We start from the raw sequence: 16088 nt of genomic DNA, 5'->3' as shown, positions 1-16088 counted from the left end.
TTTTGCATTTTATTTTCTTTTCTTTCACTACTCATTTCAAATTTCATTTCTAGTAATATTTCTTCATATTTTATGTCATATTAATTATTTACTCAACTGGGCAAGTCGGCCAAAAATCACCTCGGAAGGCGAAATGACCAAAATGCCCTCCGTTTGGCTTAACGGGTCAAAATCGTCTGTACCGATTGAAAAATTTTTCTAGGTATTTTCTTGGCATTCTAATGCCATGGGAACCTCAATTACCCTTCTCTGGAGTCCCAAAAATTATTTTATAATTTTTCCCCCGAGTCTAGGGCTCCTCGTTGCGAGAACCGCAACTTCCCTCCGGTTACCCATCGCTTGGGCACCGGCTCGTTTTGCTTAGTTGTATTTTATTTCTAAAATTTTTACTAAGTGTTTCTTATTAATATTTGAGTTAATTATGGTTCCCGACTTTAATTTTAATATTTTTCCGGACGTTCTAGCTGTTCGGACCAACACCGGTCACCGGAACAGTAGAATGTACGGAGTGGTTACCGGGAGGGTGTTACAATGTTGCATTAGTACAAGGATTAAAATATAATCTTTTAAGTGTTAGTCAACTATGTGATAATGGTTTTAAAGTTATTTTTACTTCTACACATTGTGAGATTCATAGAAATAATGTTATGTTTGCTGGTGCTAGAATAGATAATATTTACCTACTTGATTTAACAAGTCTTGAAGAGAATTGTGAAACATGCTTTATGACTTCAGATGATAGTGCATGGTTATGGCATAGAAAATTAGGACATGCTAGCATGAGTACACTTGCTAAACTCTCTAGAAGGAATCTTGTTAGAGGACTTTCAAAGTTAAGATTTGAAAAAGAGTTTCAATGCAAAGCATGTGCACTTGGTAAGCATACAAAATCATCTTTTAAATCAAAAAATGTTGTAACTACGTCTAGACCATTGGAGTTATTACATCTTGATCTTTTTGGTCCAATCACACCTAGAAATCTAGGAGGCAAGGCATACACATTTGTAATTGTTGATGATTTTTCAAGATTCACATGGACTTTTTTTCTTGCTCATAAAGATAAAACCTTTGATATATTTGAAGCTTTTTGCAAAAGATCTCAAAATGAAAAAGGATATTGCATTACATTTTTGAGGAGTGATCATGGAAAAGAATTTGAAAATAGTTTGTTTGAAAATTTCTGCTCTCAAAATGGTATTTATCATACATTTTCAGCTCCTAGAACTCCTCAACAAAATGGAGTTGTTGAAAGGAAAAACAGATCTTTGCAAGAAATGGCAAGAACAATGCTGAATGAAAATAGTTTACTAAAATATTTCTGGGCAGAAGCTGTAAATACAGCATGCTACATTTTGAATGGAGTTTCCATTACAGCTATTTTAAAGAAAACTCCTTACGAACTTTGGAAAGGAAGAAAACCCAATATTGCATATTTTCATGTCTTTGGTTGCAAATGTTACATTTTGAATAACAAAGACAGCAATCTCAAGAAATTTGATGCTAAATCTTGTGAAGGAATATTTCTATGTTATTCAACAAATAGCAAAGCATATAGGATTTTCAATAGAAAAACCTTGACCATGGAAGAATCAATGCATATAATTTTTTATGATGCTAACACTTTCTTGCAAAAGAAAGATTCTTGTGATGATGAAATTGAGCAGATTCTAAATTCAAGGAATTCAAATAAAGATGAGCTTGATTCAAAACAACTAGTGGAAGATGATCAAAATGACAAAGAAGAAGAACTTCCCTGCTCCACAAATGTTAAAATTCAAGAAGACTCCCAACCAAATGTGGAAGAATTACATATTGAGGAACCTCAATATCAAGACATTCTACAAGAATGGAGGTACCATAGAAATCATTCCAAAGATGACATTCTTGATAGTCCATCACAAAGAATGATGACAAGAGCTCAACTTAGAAGATATTTTGGTAATGTTGCTTTTGTTTCTCAATTTGAACCCAAAACATATGATGATGCTCAAAATGATGAAAAATGGATTTTTGCTATGCAAGAGGAACTAAATCAATTTGAAAGAAATAAAGTGTGGACACTTGTTCCTAAACCTAAAAAGCATTCTGTTATTGGAACTAAATGGGTATTTAGGAATAAGATAGATGAAAAAGGACATGTAACTAGTAGCTCAAGGATACAATCAAGAGGAAGGTATTGATTTTGATGAAACCTTTGCTCCGGTTGCTAGAATTGAAGCTATTAGAATGTTGTGTGCATTTGCATGTTTTAAGAATTTCATGCTTTATCAAATGGATATTAAAAGTGCATTCTTAAATGGATATATTGATGAAGAAGTTTATGTGGCTCAACCCCCTGGTTTTGAATACCCTCATTTTCCAAATCATGTTTACAAGCTTACTAAAGCTCTCTATGGTTTAAAGCAAGCTCCTAGAGCATGGTATGAGAGACTTAGTAAATTTTTGCTTCAAAATGATTTTAAAAGAGGAAAAGTGGATACTACTCTTTTCATTAAGAAACCAGGAAAAGACATACTTATTGTGCAAATTTATGTAGATGATATTATTTTTGGTGCTACTAACCATTCTCTTTGTAAGAAATTTTCTAATATGATGAAAAGTGAATTTGAAATGAGTATGATGGGTGAACGTACTTTCTTCCTTGGATTGCAAATTAAACAAATGAAAGATGGAATTTTTATAAATCAGTCCAAGTACATAAAAGACATGCTAAAGAAGTTCAAAATGGAAGATATGAAAAGCATCGGAACTCCCATGAGCTCAACAGTTAAATTGGAGAAAGATAAAAAAGGTAAAGAGATAGATAATAAACTCTATAAAGGTATGATTGGTTCTTTAATCTACTTGACAGCATCTAGACCAGACATTCATTTCAGTGTATGTTTATGTGCAAGATTTCAATCATGTCCAAAAGAATCTCATCTTGTAGCAGTTAAAAGAATTTTTAAGTACCTCTTTAGCACTTACAACATTGGCTTGTGGTATCCAAAATATGAATCATTTGATCTTATTGGTTATAGTGATTCAGATTTTGCTGGTAGTAGACTGGACCAAAAAAGCACTTCTGGAACTTGTCAATTTCTAGGTCATGCATTAGTTTCATGGCACAGTAAAAAGCAAACCTCTATTACACTTTCTACTGTAGAAGCTGAATATATTGCAGCTGGAAGTTGTGTTGCACAAATTTTGTGGATGAAACAACAGCTTGAAGATTTTGAAATTAAATTTGATCACATTCCCATATGGTGTGACAATACTAGTGCTATAAACCTATCAAAAAATCCTGTCCAACACTCTAGAAGCAAGCATATTGAAATTAGATATCATTTTATTAGGGATCATGTTCAAAATGGTGATATTCAAATTGAATTTGTCCCTTCTGAAAAACAGGTTGCTGACATTTTTACAAAGCCACTTAATGAAGAAATTTTCTGCAAAATAAGGAGAGAACTTGGTATCACTAATGCTCTTGATTAATTTTTGATGCATTCTCATGTTTCTATATGAAAATGAAGTGATATATGTTGGTTTGTAGTATTAAAAACGTGTTCTGATATTTCTGGTGCAATTTAAAAAATTCTGGGTCTGATCTGATATGAACAGTATTCTGCAGAATTTGATCGCAGTGGCATGCTAATTTATTTGCTAATTTTCTTGTTTGCTAAATGCTTTACCACTGCTCCTAACTTTTCGTTGGCAAACTGGCAGTCAGGTGATTGTACTAAAACTCTAAGATTATTTTTATTTTTCGAGCACCTCTTCTGCATATTTAAAAAGCATATTGATGTGACTAATCCGCAAGTATATGGGTCGTCTCAAGTAATAAAGTGATGAATCAAGTATCGTTCCCACGAGGATTTGCTGTTTGATTATCAAACTATGAATGAAGCGATTATTTGGGCTAATGATTAATGGATAAATGGTAAATGTAAATAAGCAAGGTAAATTGATTAATCTAATTGAAATGGGTAAAGAGTAAACAAATAAATTCTAATTCTAATTCGCAATTAAACTAAATTAACAATGGGTAATTTAAATGAAAGTCTAATTATGGTAAAAGTAATTCCAGAGATGGGGGTTTATGCATAAATTAATTGGGATTTGTCTTGGGCATTCCAATTTTTAAGGAAAAATAGAGTTTGAAGGAAATTGATTCTAAATTCCTTTGATATCTTTTTCAAGCAAACCAAAGTGTGTTTTAAAATAACCAAACCTACTTTCGTATGTTATTTGATTACTTTAAAACCCATTAAGTTTTGTAACCAATAATTAATCCCTCTTAAATTCCTAGTTTATTTCTAAATCTAGGTGATTTTAAGTTCCAATCCTTGATTATCTATCAATGATTTTCACCTTTCGGTCCTTCAATCAAAGATTAATACAATACCCAATGGGTACCAACATTAGGCAAGTAAATTAAGCACACAAGGAAGGAATCAAAACTCATATTTATGTAAAATAAGGAAATACCCAGTACAAATCCACAAATTAATCTAAAACATATTTCCCAACTTTGAAATCTAAAGAGTTTACTCACTCATAATGGTATTTACAAGAAATATTGATGGAAGAGTAAAGAAAAACATGATAAGATGACTGAAATAGAAAAACCCAGGTGGAAGAACCAAAGTCTTTGGTTTCTGGAGCTCCAAAACTGGTACAGCAGCTCCTCCCCAAGAGAAAATGGCGTCTCCTTCTCTCTCTCTATTCTATTTTCTTTCCTTTTTATCTTTTCTCCCTCTCCTCTATGGCCAAAATAAGGAAATGATGAATTTATATCGTCCCAAAAGGTTGCCCTAAAAGTAAATAAGAGCCAAGGAGTGGGTAGGAAATGAGGTATAAAATTATCCAAGTCAGCAACATCTTTCACGTTAGGCGTTCTGGCTTAACCCTAGCAGCCTTCTTAGCGATTTCACTGGTCGACCGTCGCTTAAGGTTAAGCAGACCTTCAGCAAATCTTGGCAGACTTAGAGTAAAATGGACTTTTCTGCTCATGCTTGACTTGTGCTGTACCTTAAGCACTGCCGCTTTACCCTAAGCATGATCTTAAGCAAAGCCTCAAGCAAATTTCAGCTGGTTTGCTCTTTCAAAGCTTGATTTCTTTAACTTTCCTCCATACTTAAAGAACTCCAAATCTCTTCAAATCTCTTCCTATTGCACTCATTGATCTTCGATTTGCCACAAAATCCTATCAAAAACAACAAAATTACAAAAATCAAATATAAAGTATCTAAAATTAATAAATAAGATAAAATAAAGCTAAAAACATAAAATATACTAAAATATAAGGGCAAAATGGATGCAAAGCTACCCTAAAATGCCTATATGAAATGAGTGTAACAAATTCCCCCAAACTCAAACATTTGCTTGTCCTCAAGCAAATTAAAACAATTAATGCAATTTGGGGTACCTAACCTTAAATTTATGAAAATTACTTATCCAAACTCTCAAGCTTACCTTTAGTCACCAACACACCATATACCCACTTTCAAGGTACAAAGAATTCAATCCTTACCAAAGTTATCACCGCTTAGCCTTGGGTCAATTATCCATATCATCAAGCCCAAACCAATCAATCACAAAGAATAATCATGCCTAAATAGACTATAGGGTAATCCATAAACTAAAGTGTCTCAAATAATGATGGAAGTAAATGAATGGATTAATGATATCCCAATCCCATCGGTAATTCTCCTATTCCAATCTCCACTAATGTAGCAAAACGCCATCAAAAGATCAAAAGGACTTTCAAGGGTTGTAGTGGGGCTAAGGGGGTGATAATGTGGCTAACAAGAAAGGGATAAGGGTAAAAAAATATGAGAATAATCAAATTATTAAAAGATCAAGACACACAAGTTTTTTTTTTTTTTTTTTTTGAATCACTTGAATCATTTGGGAGAAGGAACTTTATAACTATTCACCAATGCTAGCATATAATTTTGAAGCTTTTAGAGGGACTACATAAAAATATTGACTTTGAATTATAATTGTCCCTTTCAATTCACCCCCAAACTCATTTCTTTGTATACTTGAGTGGTGAATTCCTTTACATACCATAATTGAATTTGCTAGCTCTCTTTTTTTTTTTTTTTTTTATGTGTATCTATCACTCAAAGAATTATTCTCATGGAGGGTAGGTAAGTGTTTGGGTTTATGGCTAGGTAGTAATGTGGGTTCCAAAGGAACAAGAGGGACAAATGTAGGCTCAAATTGGTTCCAAAGGGAAATTTTTAAGTGAGGTTGGCTAAGGCTAAAATAATGGTTTAAAATTCAAAGAATGCCTAGATTATTTCTTTTTCAAGTGTATGCTATGATTTCGCCTTGAAAGGTTTAGAAAGATTGTTCTAGGATTGGTGAGACATCAATTAGCTACTTCTCACCCTAGAGTTTTCTCTAAGCACTCAAAGTCAATGCAATTGATTGGGTGGCCCTTGGCTAAGAAGATATAAACTAAGGTAAGAATTTAATAACTTTGCACCTATCTAGAACTTTCAATCCATCAAACCCTTCTAAAAGTAAGCTTAATTGCTCTTCAAAGCAACTCTCAATCCTTTAAGGACAAGGTAAAAATTATTTTTATGATATGCATGATCCTAAAATGAATGCATAAATCGAATTAAAGCTAAGTGTAATCTATATGAAAACTATATGCAAATGTATGTGTATGAGTATAGGCATGTGTGTGGTTTATGTATAAGTGTATGAATTATCATTATATGAATGAATGAAATGCAATAAATGAATGAATGAAAATTTTAAAAATTTTGCAAAAATTTTACCCTCACCCCCAAACTCAAATGAAACATTGTCCTCAATGTTTAAAATGAATGCAAAGATGGGCAAAATTGTGTGAATTACTCAATTAATGAAATTTATACAATTGGGGATTAAATCAATATAAGGTCAAGAATTCCAAAATTAGCTCAAAGTGATATTAACAATGAAGCTTTAGAGAGAAAAAATGTGAAAAAGTATCCCAAATGTATGAATTTACACTGCTTAAGATGTTGCTTAACCTGTTGCGTAGGGTAAAGTGAAAGTATAAGCATTGGCAACATACCATAAGCATAAATGGAAAAAGGGTAAGCTGTTACCTCCAAATGATGTGAGATAGATGCGGCTCAAAGAAAATTTGTGCAACTCATCAATGTCAACAAAATTAGGATTGAAGAAAAAAGATAAAGTGCAAAAATAATGTGCAAGAAAATGAAAAAGTGTAAAGAAATAAAATCTAACAGTTAAATCAAAAATTAAACCAAAAAGCATTCACAGAGTAACTATGTCCATAGCAGAAAATAAAATAAAATAAAATAAAGTAAACTAAAGGAAAGAAGTGCAAGTATAATCACAAAAACTAATTACCAAAGTATTACAACTATTACTAAAGTTTGAAAATTAAAATAAGCATATTACAAAATAAACCTAACACAGAAACTGAAATTGAAAAACTAGTACTGTTACTGCTACTGCTACTGTACTAAAACTAATACTAAATTGATGCTACTTTTCAAGCTCTGCTGTCAAGGTTTTGCTGCTACATCAGGGTCTGCTTCAGGTCCTGCAGTAGGTTCATTGTGATCCGAAGCTTCAGAAGCAGTTTCCAAATTTTCTGTGAGGTCTTTCATTTCTTGAAGCATGTTTTGGCCCCAATGATATAAATTGTTGTAAGATTGGGCCAGTTTGTTGTAAAGCTCCAACATTTGAAGTTGATGTTGCTTTTGTTTCTTTTTAAGAGATAAAAATCTCTTTTTAAGTTTCTTTTCTAGCTTCTTCTTTTGGTTAACCTGCTGCTGACCCATGATATCAATTTTGGCCTCTAAGCTCTTCAAGGTAGCAAGGATTTCTGTGGTGTCAGGTGAGGGAACAGATGGTTGGACAGTGAAACTTGCTATTCTGGATTCCAAGGATCTTAAGAGGGACAAAATGTCTGCTGAAAACTGTGGGGTAGTGGTTGGTTGGGGTTCTGCTAGTGCAAAGGTAGTGGGGTCTGCGATGCAGTGGCTTGAGGATCTTTCTTTGTAGCAGTATAGGTATGGCCTACTTTCTCACAAACATCCATGTGCAGCAACATTGTGCTGTCTATATATGATTCACCAGAAACTAGCAGCAGCTTATATAGACTAGCATCAAAGCTAAATGAGTTTGCTATAGCAGTTTTATACCCCCCAAAAACTATACTACCTTTGGTATGCTTTGTGACAATTTGGTGCCAATGAGTAGCTATGAAATGGACTATGCTTACTTGTTTTCTCTCCTTCATGCACCACAAGAAAAATAAGTCTCCAGCACCCACAATACTGTTACTGTGTCCCCTTCCTAAAACAGTGTAAGAAATGAACCTATGGAGGTATTTCAACACATGATCAACTATCCTAGAGGCTTTTGCAGTCCTCTATCTATAATAACCCCCAAAAGGTGCAATATCTCTCCAGAATTGAACAGGGTCATAAACAGTTTGCTGCCACTCAATATTTTTATACCCCAAATCCTGAAAACCAAAAATTGCATTCATAGCATCCATGTCTAACTCCCAATCAATTCCAGCACATCGAAAATATATCACATCCTTACGCTCAGGTACTGTTGGTTTGAAATTCAGCCTTAAGGAACTCAAAAATTCTAGGGTCAAATCCTTGTACACTGGTTCCCTAATCTTAGCAAAATTAGTCCAGCTGATAGCATCCAAATAGGCAAATACAGAGTCATAAATGCCTAATTCTTTTAAAATCTGCTCATCCATATATTTGTTTGCCAAAATAGGTTTAGAAACTAATTTCTCATAGGCATTTTTCATATCCATATCCTTAAAAGCCCAAGGTAATGGAGAGAGTACCTCCTCTATATTATCGGCGAGCAGCCAGTCTTCTTTGGAGAATTTAAGGGTGACGAGATCTGGTGTTTAGGCTTTGGTCTTTGGAGTTTGCGAGGAAGACCTATTCCTTTTGCTGATTGGTTCAGAGGAAGGTTGAGGTGGAGATTTTAGGTCGAAAGGAACAGAGGGTACTCTTTTTCGTTTTCCGACAGGGGTTTTCTTGGGTCGACCTGCAGCCTTATTAGTTTTGCCTTTGGTTTTCGTTTGAGTAGGCGCAGGCTCAGGCATTGGTTCTGGGGAATGAGTGTCGAAAATGGGTGTTTCATTTTGCGGTTTAGTTTGCGGCGAGAAGGGAGTTGGCAGAATGAGGGTTGGTGTTTGGTTTGGGGGTAGTGGTGGTGACTGAGGGGGTGGTGATTGAGGTAGCGGCGGCGTTTGCGGTGGTGGCGATTGAGGGAGTGGCGGATTGGGACTGGGGTTAGGGTTTATGGGTAGGGAGGATGGAGTACCCATTTTCGATTTGACAGAATGTCGAAATCTGCTGGGTTTGGGTTTGTGGGTAGACCACATTTTAGTTCTCACCATTTATTAAAAAGAAAGAAACTTTTTAGCTTTCCGTAAAAATTGCCAGAAAAAATGGTGTGGGAAGGGAATCGGCGAGGCTTATCTGGAGTGAGGGCGAGGCTTTTATAAAAATGGCAGAAGTTTTGGGCTTTTTAAACTGTGGGGCAGACATCTAGTAATTTGGGCCATGCTTTGGGTTAAGCATAAGGTTCAGCAGAATTTGCTTAGGACTCTGCTTGACAAGCAACATCATTAGCAAGTTTCGGCAGGTTTTGGGAAAAATTGTAGTTTTACTTCCCAAAAGCAGTCCAAATGCTATGGAATGCTATCATGACCCTCAGCAATTACCAAATACACACAAACACCATAAAATCGAGTAATTTAAGCTCATCATCTCTTAGAACTCATCAAACACTATATATGTTCATTTAGCTTATGCAAGCATTTTTCAATTGAGGCACAAATTGTGACTACCTTTTTGCACACTTAATAAAATGGTCTCCTTTCTAAACTTATACCAAAATTACATTTCAGCAGCATTTGAGACAAGTTCCAAACATTCAAAAATTGCAGAAAAGACATAGAAATTGACCTTTTAAGCAGCATGAACAGTAGCATGAACAGTAGCAAAAATCTGCAGACTGTAAAAACTAGCAGCAATTCAAACAAAAACATATAAATTCCTATCAGACTACAAAATTATATATACACTAAAAGGTAAAACTTAACAAACACTATTTTTGCACTTCAATAAAGCTCACATTAGTCCTAAATATCAAAATTGATCCTCATTCAAGTTGCATTTCACAAAATTTACACAAGACACAAAATTAAACATGTGCTATCAAGTAGATTGCAATATCAGTAATTTAGCACAAGTTTAAAAGTGTTACTGCTCACAGGTACTGCATAAAGTGCAGTATTTAGCTTTATGCTTGCTCTCTTTCAATTCTTTGTTTTTGCTACAAGTGTCAATTTGCCCAATCTTCATGAATGACCTACAAAAGATAAACAAATGTCACTTTTGAGTTTAATGAGGGTAAAAACTGAAAATGAAATGAAATGAAAAATTAATAAACTATAAAAGGATGCGGTTGGGTTGCCTCCCAAGAAGCGCTTGCTTAAGGTCTTAAGCTTGACCTTCCTTTCAAAGCTCATGGTGGTTGGAATTGGAAAATATTACCTCCCTTCACAACAGGTGCTGAAATGAATTTATACTTCAACTTTTTCCCATTATATGTGAAAATACCTGTTGCTTTGTTCAGAATCCCAACTATGTCTTGAAGAATATTCTTACAAACTTTAGATGAATCTCCTCTTTTGAGTGATTTTGATGGAGGCTTGAGCTTAACTTTTGAAGCTTCATTGTTAATCAAATGAGATGGTGAAGCTGACTTTTCCTTTCGCACTTTATGCTGATTGCATTGCATTGGAATAGCTTGATTTTCCTCTAGTTTAGTAACTTTGCAAGCATCATGCTCTATAACATCTACCCTATAACAAGAATTCATCACAGCTGGTTCCTTGGAATGTTGGAATAAATTAAACTCTATTTCCTCCTCCCCCACTGTCAACTTCAATTTTCCATTCTTTACATCTATATTAGCTCCTGCAGTGGCTAAAAATGGCCTTCCAAGTATGATGGGTGTTCTTACATCCTCCTCCATCTCTAGTACAATGAAATCCACTGGAATGAAAAACTTCCCAACTTTTAATGGTACATTCTCTAAAATCCCAACTGGATACTTTATAGATCTGTCAGCTAACTGCAAAGAAATAGTTGTGGCTTTAGATCTCCAACCTTTAACTTCTCACATATGGAAAGTGGCATCAAGCTAACACTAGCCCCCAAGTCACATAATGCTCTCTCAATACTTGTTTCTCCAATGTGACATGGTATGGAAAAACTTCCAGGATCTTTCAGCTTAGGTGGGAGCTTGTTCTGCAATAAAGCACTGCACTTCTCAGTAAGTGCAACAGTTTCATAATCTTCCAACCTTCTTTTATTTGATAAAATCTCCCTCAAAAACTTAGCATAAGAAGGCATTTGAGAAATGACATCGGTGAATGGAATGTTGATATACAACTTCTTCAAAACTTGAAGGAATTTCCCAAACTGCTTATCTAATTGTGCTTTATGAAACCTCTGAGGAAAGGGCAATGGTGGCTTGTACGGTGCAGGAGGCACATATTTCTCTTCTATTTTCTTTTTATCTTCTTTCTCTTCATTTGCTTCCTTACTAGCTTTAGCTTTAGTTGAAGTGGATTCACTCTCACACTCATCTTTCTTTTCTTTCAACTTTACTTCAATTTCGTGTTCTTCCCCCATTACCTTTCCACTTCTTAAAGTAACAGCATTGCACTGCTCCCTTGGATTCTCAGGTTGGCTAGGAAGCTTCCCAAAAGCTTTACTATTTGAAGAGCTAGCCTGTTGAGCTATTTGATTCTCTAACATCTTGTTGTGTGTTGCCATTTGATCCACTTTAGATGCTAATTGAGAAATCATTTCTTGTTGACTTTGATGGCTCACAAGTAGAGTCTCAATCATGGCTTCCAATCTAGCTGTCTTGTCTAGTTGTGCTTGTTGTGGTAGAGGTGGAACAGGTGCATTTTGAGGTTTAGGAATTCCAGGAGGAGGACCTCTATTCTGCTGAAAATTCTGATGTTGTTGATATCCAGAAGGTTGCTGAAAATTCTGATTTTGTCCCTGTCTACCTCCCCAAGAGAAATTTGGGTGGTTTCTCCATGCTGGATCATAAGTTGCAGAAAATGAGTTACCACCTGGTCTTTGATTGTAGTTCCCCACATAATCCAGTTGCTCACTTGAAAAATCTTGATTAAGTGCAGAAAAATCTGCTGCACAATTGACATTTGCAGCTCCAACTTCTACTGAATTACTAGAAACTCCGGCTGAAGAATCTACTTTCATGCTTAGCTTGTCCATCTTTCTTATCAAAGCATCAAACTTAGCATTAATCATATTCATGGCATCAAGCTCAAACATACCAGCTGGTTTCTTGATCTCATTCCTCTCACAACTCCATTGGTAGTTGTTATAAGCAATTTTATCAAGAGCAGAAAAAGCTTCATCTTCAGATTTCTCCATAAGATCACCTCCAGAAGATGCATCAATTGTACTTCTAATAGCTGGTGAAACTCCATTGTAAAAGTGTTGAACAAGCATCCACTTAGGAATCCCATGATGTGGACATCTCCTTTGCAAATCCTTGTACCTCTCCCATGCTTCATACAAGCTCTCATCATCTCTAGGTTTGAAAGAAGTCAGCTTATTTCTTAGCTTAGCTGTCTTGCTTGGTGGAAAATATTGAGCTAAAAATGCTTGAGAAAGTTCATCCCATGTTGTGATAGAACCCGGTGGCAAAGAATGTAACCACTCTCTAGCTCGGTCCTTCAGAGAAAAAGGAAATAATCTGAGTCGAATTGCATCATCAGAAACTCCATTTATTTTCAACATATCACTGATCTCAAGAAAGTGTGCTAGATGCACATGTAGACTTTCACTTGGATTTCCTCCAAATTGTGATTGTTGTACCATTTGACAAAGTGCGGGCTTCAGTTCAAAATTATTAGCTTCTACTCTTGGTCTTGTGATATTTGGCATGAAATCCCCAATGTTAGGATAGGCATGATCCTTCACAGAGCGGTTGTTATTGTTGTTGGCCATTTCTTCTTGTAATTCCTCTTGCTCTTGTGCTCTTTCTTGTTGTTGTTGAGCTTTAATTTCAGCTTTTCTCCTCTTAGATTCTGCTCTTAAAGCTTTTGCTGTTTTTTCTATTTCTGGGTCAAAGAATATATTGATTTCTTCACTTTTTGTCCTTCTCATAAAATAAAGCACCTGAAAAACAAAAATAAACAAATTCTCAAAGTAAAATGGTAAAAAGAAAATAAAATAAAATGCCCAAATTAACCAAACAAACAATTGTTCAATATCAAACAAAAATCAAATCCCCGGCAACGGCGCCAAAAACTTGATGTGACTAATTCGCAAGTATATGGGTCGTCTCAAGTAATAAAGTGATGAATCAAGTATCGTTCCCACGAGGATTTGCTGTTTGATTACCAAACTATGAATGAAGCGATTATTTGGGCTAATGATTAATGGATAAATGGTAAATGTAAATAAGCAAGGTAAATTGATTAATCTAATTGAAATGGGTAAAGAGTAAACAAATAAATTCTAATTTTAATTCGCAATTAAACTAAATTAACAGTGGGTAATTTAAATGAAAGTCTAATTATGGTAAAAGTGATTCCAGAGTTGGGGGTTTATGCATAAATTAATTGGGATTTGTCTTGGGCATTCCAATTTTTAGGGAAAAATAGAGTTTGAAGGAAATTAATTCTAAATTCCTTTGATATCTTTTTCAAGCAAACCAAAGTGTGTTTTAAAATAACCAAACCTACTTTCGTATGTTATTTGATTACTTTAAAACCCATTAAGTTTTGTAACCAATAATTAATCCCTCTTAAATTCCTAATTTATTTCTAAATCTAGGTGATTTTAAGTTCCAATCCTTGATTATCTATCAATGATTTTCACCTTTCGGTCCTTCAATCAAATATTAATATAATACCCAATGGGTACCAACATTAGGCAAGTAAATTAAGCACACAAGGAAGGAATCAAAACTCATATCTATATAAAATAAGGAAATACCCAGTACAAATCCACAAATTAATCTAAAATATATTTTCCAACTCTGAAATCTAAAGAGTTTACTCACTCATAATGGTATTTACAAGAAATATTGATGGAAGAGTAAAGAAAAACATGATAAGAGGACTGAAATAGAAAAACCCAGGTGGAAGAACCAAAGTCTTTGGTTTCTGGAGCTCCAAAACTGGTACAGCAGCTCCTCCCCAAGAGAAAATGGCGTCTCCTTCTCTCTCTCTATTCTATTTTCTTTCCTTTTTATCTTTTCTCCCTCTCTTCTATGGCCAAAATAAGGAAATGATGAATTTATATCGTCCCAAATGGTTGCCCTAAAAGTAAATAAGAGCCAAAGAGTGGGTAGGAAATGAGGTGTAAAATTATCCAAGTCAGCAGCATCTTTCACGTTCTGGGCAGTCTGCTTAGGGTTCGGCTTAACCCTAAGCAGCTTCTTAGCAGATTTCAGCTTCTGGTCGCACTGTCTGCTTAAGGTTAAGCAGACCTTCAGCAAATCTTGGCAGACTTAGAGTAAAATGGACTTTTCTGCTCATGCTTGACTTGTGCTGTACCTTAAGCACTGCCGCTTTACCCTAAGCATGATCTTAAGCAAAGCCTCAAGCAAATTTTGGCTGGTTTGCTCTTTCAAGGCTTGATTTCTTTAACTTTCCTCCATGCTTAAAGAACTCCAAATCTCTTCAAATCTCTTCCTATTGCACTCATTGATCTTCGATTTGCCACAAAATCCTATCAAAAACAACAAAATTACAAAAATCAAATATAAAGTATCTAAAATTAATAAATAAGATAAAATAAAGCTAAAAACATAAAATATACTAAAATATAAGGGCAAAATGGATGCAAAGCTACCCTAAAATGCCTATATGAAATGAGTGTAACACATATTACTTAAATACCCTTCTATTTAAAGCATTGCATCACTATGTGTTTTAAGGGCAAAACAGACTTTTGACATATTAACCAGCGCAGGACTCAAAATTTTTTCAGAACCATCAATCTGCTCTCTGCTTCTCCACTGGTACACGGTGCCCATCACTCTGTAAAAATCTCCATTTATGTCTTTTCAAGTTTAAAATTCAAATTTTCTTCTCTTTTCCAAAGCATCACCTCCCAAAGCTCGATCGGATGCGCCTTCTCTCCATTTAACCCATTTCACTCATAACCCTCACAACCATCATCTCCCTTCCTCTTCCTTAAAAATTTCCGAAACCCATTGGCTTTGAATCAAATCGATCATTTCAAGTTAAAAAATCCCTAAAATCTTCTTATTCATTCCCCGTTATCTCTCTAAATCTGCCGAAAGAAACCATTCAAAGTGATTCTCATTGGATTAAAATTTTCTGACGCATTCTCTTCTGTCACCATCGATTCGTATTCTCTCTCTCTATAAGTCTCAGGTATTGAATCTGAAACATTAATGGAAACGTGTTTTACATTTTTTTGTGATTGTTCTGTTTGTTTCGCTTTCGAAATTAGCTGCTAAATTTTCTTCTTTTGAGTATTAACATTACGCAAAAATGCGCTATATGACAAAATCATGAATCGGTTGCTGTTGATTCTCAAAAACCCGAATATTTCTTACTGTCAATCCTAATTTTTTTTATATACATGACATTGTGCTAAATTGTGCTAGAAATGTGTTGATATGCTTCTAATGATTATACATTGACTACTCACATTGTTCAATTTGTGAACCTAGTTTTCTCTATCCCTACTGCCAAATTTTCTTCTGGTTTGGTCATGGCACGGTCAAAAGGAAAAGGCAAAGCAAAAGTCACTACACCCTCATCATCTTCAAATTCCACTGGTGCGAGTGTTCCTGTATCTCCTCCTCCACAGAGAGAAGTTCCTCTAGTAATTGGAAAATCAAAAGAAACGCCCAAGAAAAGAACCATTGAGCCTGTCCAAGAAAAAGGATCCAAGAAGAAAAAGACTTCAAAAGCTTTAATTATGCATATGGAAAGGGCCATTCATGAACCAAGGTACATTCACTGGCCTGCTTTTAATGAAGTCTCTGTTCCA

General features: G+C 35.0%; 1 non-coding gene and 1 pseudogene across 1 annotated transcript; one reads left to right on the top strand and one right to left on the bottom strand.

Moving 5' to 3' along the window:
• Positions 1-6156: 6156 nt before the first annotated feature.
• LOC131180877 (uncharacterized) lies at positions 6157-11887 on the bottom strand (annotated as a pseudogene).
• A 683-nt stretch (positions 11888-12570) lies between these two features.
• Positions 12571-12677, top strand: LOC131181051 (small nucleolar RNA R71). The gene has a single exon (XR_009149678.1). It is a non-coding gene; the product is annotated as a small nucleolar RNA R71 (small nucleolar RNA).
• The last annotated feature ends 3411 nt before the right edge of the window (positions 12678-16088 follow it).

This window comes from Hevea brasiliensis, chromosome 6 (genome assembly GCF_030052815.1).
Source record: "Hevea brasiliensis isolate MT/VB/25A 57/8 chromosome 6, ASM3005281v1, whole genome shotgun sequence".
In the NCBI taxonomy this organism is placed as follows: Eukaryota; Viridiplantae; Streptophyta; class Magnoliopsida; order Malpighiales; family Euphorbiaceae; genus Hevea; species Hevea brasiliensis.
Note: the sequence above shows the minus strand (reverse complement) of the source record. Positions and strands in the feature narration are given on the sequence as shown.